The 4,803-nt window shown below is 39.2% G+C and overlaps 1 long non-coding RNA gene across 2 annotated transcripts; it reads left to right on the plus strand.

Annotated features, from left to right (window-relative positions):
* Positions 1-1,538: 1,538 nt before the first annotated feature.
* LOC114778592 (uncharacterized) lies at positions 1,539-3,750 on the plus strand. Of its 2 annotated transcripts, none has more exons than XR_003746417.1 (5): positions 1,539-1,587; positions 2,525-2,728; positions 3,072-3,117; positions 3,220-3,331; positions 3,544-3,750. It is a non-coding gene; the product is annotated as an uncharacterized LOC114778592 (long non-coding RNA). The 2 variants fall into 2 exon arrangements; XR_003746416.1 differs by lacking the exon at positions 1,539-1,587 and adding an exon at positions 2,330-2,451.
* The last annotated feature ends 1,053 nt before the right edge of the window (positions 3,751-4,803 follow it).

Raw genomic sequence — 4,803 nt, forward strand, 5'->3', positions numbered from 1 at the left:
CCAAACACACCTTAATGAAATATATATATTTGCGTGTGGCAAGAGTATGTGGGGGAATGAATGCGGTTCTCTTCTGAATTCAGCTGGTATGGTGACTGGCTATTTTCGCATCTCAGGTAATGGAAGTTCCGTTCTTCTTGGAACCTGCTGAGATGAGTCTGAAGCAATGCTAAGGAAACCCAGCAATACCTTAAACTAAACAATACTAATACTTAGTGGTAATAGCTGATTAGAGCTGATATTATCAGTGTAAAAAGATACTGTAAACTGGTCGACCACTTTTGTTGTTTTCCATGTGCTCTTGTACTCCATGTACTCTTCCATGTACTCTTCTAAAGCAAAAGATTTGCAATTTAGTCATTTGTTATTCAAAAATTAATAAAGGTGCTTAGGGGTTTAATACAGACTACACACGAGACAAGGGAACATAAACACGCACAATGACCCGACGGCGAACAGACACAGTTTTATACAATTATATAAATAGACACCAGGTGAACACGATCAGGTAACATTACACGAGACTAACATGAAACTCCGGTCCGGACTCTGGATCCGGAGTAACCCCTGCCGGTCCGGATCATGACAAAAGGATTGCATCAGCACTTTGGACATTGAATTGCCATTTGCAAAATGAATTTCCTTTTGAATAAATATGTAGAAAACCCATGGCAAAAACAGAATGCAATTGAGTGAATTGTTATAAAAAAAAAAAAATTATTAAAAAAACTTCTAAGGATTACATCAGTTTACATGCACTAATTGAACATTGCATTGCCAATTGCCCATTGAACTTCCATTTGAATATTAAACTGGTTTTCTGATCATGACAGTGAGTTGACTGCACTGCAGTGTCCTCCACAGTCACCAGATCTCAATCCAATCAGACATCTTTCTGATAGGGTGTGACGAGAGATTCGAATCATGGATGTGTAGCCATAAAATTGGTAGCAAATGCATGAGGCATTCATGTCAATATGAACCCAAATTTGTAAGGGATGTTTCCGTCATCTTGTTGAATCTATGCTTTGAGAATTAAGGCACTTCAGAATCAGAAAACTTCATTGATTTAGGAAAAAAATGATTACATAATGACAAACACACAAAGACACAAGAATGTGAAATAAAATATGTCTCAATAACATCTATAGAAAGAAAATTCTGCTGAGTGAAAAAATTTAAAACTACAGAAGGCAAAAAAAAAAAGTCTAACGTGGTACTGGCAAGGTGTACCTAATAAAGTGGCCGCTATAATGTCACTAAATATAAATGTATATATTTTTAATAATATTCAATATTATTAATATAATATTATTAATATAATAGCAATATTCAAGCTGGGGATCGTCATCATACATCATAGTTATATATACATATTTCACATCGGACGTGAAAAGCAGTAGCGCCTGTTTAACTTACTCACAAACGTCCGAGGGCAGAACGAAAATTGATTGGTTCAGAGAGAGAACCAATCAAATTGTAGAGGAGGCGGGTCTAACGAAATGGAGGGGGGAGGTGGGAGTTTAAAAAATAAATGTCTCTGTGGCAGGATCCGTGAATGGATTTTTCACTGCGCTTAGTACAAAAGTAAGATTATTTAAAATGTATTTGATTTACAGGCTTTACTTTGAGAAATTGGTTTAAGGCTTTGAGCATTATTGTTTTGCTTAAAGCAGGTTAGCATTCACTTAGCATTAGCTATTATCTAGCATTATTAGTAAACCAACCACGACAATTCTAATGAAATGCTGATTGCATGTGATGCATGTCTATCTTATAACCACTTCAAAGTTTGCTGTAAAATCGGAGATATTATGCTTTTCATTTTTCCAGCAGCCATCACTTCAGGTCAGGTTTGGTATTTGAAATGGCTTTTTTGCTACATTATTATGATCTCTTATTAGTGGTGTAGGGTTTTGAAGGTCTGGGGAAGACTGTTTGTTGCAGTAGTTAATATTACATTTACATTTACAGCATTTATCAGACGCCCTTATCCAGAGCGACTTACAATCAGTATTTACAGGGACAGTCTCCCTGGAGCAACTTAGGGCTAAGTGTCTTGCTCAGGGACACAATGGTAGTAAGTGGGATTTGAACCCGGGTCTTCTGGTTCATAGGCGAGTGTGTTACCCACTAGGCTACTACCTTGCAGATATTAGTAATGTAGGGCAAAGCTGTGCTGTCAGCATTATTACTGCTGGTGGTTCAGATTAGTTATAGAGTAAAGTTATTGCCCTCGAATAAAGAAGGTTAAAGCTCCTGGGGTGACACACAATAGTAAATAGTAAAAAGTCCGTAAAATGTCTTTCCTGACTACAAAGGATTTGAGCTGCCTGGTGACACTTTCTGAGAATCTCCTCTGTGTTGGATGAGAACTTCAGCAGGGGCTCGAAGATGATGCCCAAGTATTTATACTCCTCAACTAGCTCTACTGGCTTCTCGTGGATGGAGGTAACTGCTGCAGCCAGGTCCCCCTGCTTAGTGGTGAAGATCACCAACATCTCCTTGGTTTTCTGACATTCAGTTCCAGACATGAGGTGTCACACCAGTCCACAAACTCCTGCAGAAGCGGACCATGGTTGTGTGAGGGGTCTGACAACAGAGACTGGAGGACTGTGTCGTTGGCGTCCTTCACCGGGTGTCTGTGCCTGCAGTCATCTGTATATAAGATGAGGAGCAGAGGAGAGAGCATGCAGCCTTGTGGTGACCAGGTGGAGGTATAACGGAGGTCAGTTTTTTTAACCAGTACTCTCTGTGATCTGTTGGTCAGAAAGTCCAATATCCACAGGATTGTCTGGTTGTCCCGATGAAATTTGGAGGAAAGTTAATTAGCCAGGATGTGGGGGTGCAGGTTGTCGAAAGCTGAGGACAAGTCAGCAAATAAGAGTCTTATTGAAGAAATAGATTTATGTATTCAAAGAAATTAGTTCATCGATTTTCAGTTGTCAGATATAAATATATTTTTAATGTATTAATTATTTAAATTCTAGTTATTCATATATATGCACATATCAATACTGAAGACATGATCCTTACTAGAGCTTAATACTTGCAATGTCTGTTGCAAAAAGGAGAGAGACATCCGCGCAGGAGACAGAATACAGGAAGTGGCGAGAGGTCAGTACACCACCCGACATCCCCAGACCAGGAAAGAGGTGCACTGGTCCGAATCTTGGACTCAACCAATCAGTTCCTCCACTCTTGTCTGTTCCCTTGCAGATCAGCGATATGTCATGCAGCAAAGTCCTCAGTTCAGGCTGCACTCTTTCCCTCCTCTCTTCCGCTATGTGGAGCAAAGTGAGGAAACTCGGGGTGCGCTGGCAGCAGTGGGGTCAGTGAAGATGGACTGCTGTTTAAATGGAGTAACCTTAAAGATGCAGTTTTTTTATTCTGGATGACATTAATCGTCCATTTCAATGTTCAAAATCTGGCGCATGGGAACGCACGCTCCTTGTTGCTGGTGGGAACTCAAAGGCGATGCAGCTAGACTGCTCTGCCCCGTCCATTTGAACGCACTTATTATAGGGAACCTGTTGTCCCCAGCATGCGGATTAACCTGAGGGAGGAAGATAAACGGCGCTTCTGACCCCAAGAAGAGCACAGCAGGAGGACCCGTCCCTGCTAGCCCTGTTGGATTGAGCAAGATACGCCGTTAAGTACAAAAAACCATATACAGATACAGTACCCACCTTAAAGTATCACTGACAATTTGCTATATTGAAGGACTCAGGCTCCTGTATAAAATACAACTGGAAGACAGAAATGTTGGAGATTGATGAGCTCTGGAGCCCTTTTTAATAGTCATATCCAAAATTAAACAGAGGAAACAATTTTTTTTAACTTACTTGTGACTGTAGTTATTCATTCCAACTAATTACAGATGTTTTGGGACAGTTTTGAAAATATCACATCATATGTATATTCCCCATTTTTATGTTTATATTTTCCAATCAAAAGAACAACTTACAAAAAAAACTGGCTAAACAAGAACAAAATGTATTGATTTGAAATTTGAAAAATATTAAAAGTAATACTAAAACGATATAAAATAACTATGTTAAATTCCAATAATACCTGGAATAAATGAACTGTATCCACATTATTGTGTATCATGGCATTGCTTGAAGCAGTTTTTTTTTTGACGTGTGGCTCCTGGCACTTTCTGCAGTGTTTTCACCCTTTGATCACCTCATCTTGCAGTATCTCATCGCCGCTTGGCAGAGAGGTGGGGGTAGAAAAAATATGAAGTAAAATGTATTCATTTATTAGCCAGCAATTTCGATTATATAACTAATTTGAAATAAACAATGCTGTACTCAGCAAATAAACAAAGAACATCACACAATTAGAGGGAGAAAACATAAAAAATATATAACTGAAAAATATATGATAAATATTGTTAAATAAATTATACAACAGAGAGTACATACCTTTCAGAAGAAGGGATCCGAAAATACCTCAACCTCTTCTGCACACAGGAGATCCTCTTCATCTGATGAAGATTGAACAGTACAAATAGCTGGACTGCTGTGTTGCACCAGAATATCCAGCACCTCCTCAGTCGTAAAAAACTTGCTTCTTTGCTGCGCCATCATAGTTTGGTCTTCTCTCAGAATCTACAGAAACAGCGGCGCCTGTCTTGTGTTGTGGACTGTTTTGCCTGTAATTCTGTACAATACGCGCAGGCATATCTCACGATCGCATTGATCGATTTGAATAGTTTGTTTTAATCGTCTGAGCCTGTAGAATCGTGGGAGCATTTGTGGAAATAACTTCATCAACACCATTCACCACACACCATAC

This window comes from Denticeps clupeoides, unplaced genomic scaffold (genome assembly GCF_900700375.1).
Source record: "Denticeps clupeoides unplaced genomic scaffold, fDenClu1.1, whole genome shotgun sequence".
NCBI classification, from domain to species: domain Eukaryota; kingdom Metazoa; phylum Chordata; class Actinopteri; order Clupeiformes; family Denticipitidae; genus Denticeps; species Denticeps clupeoides.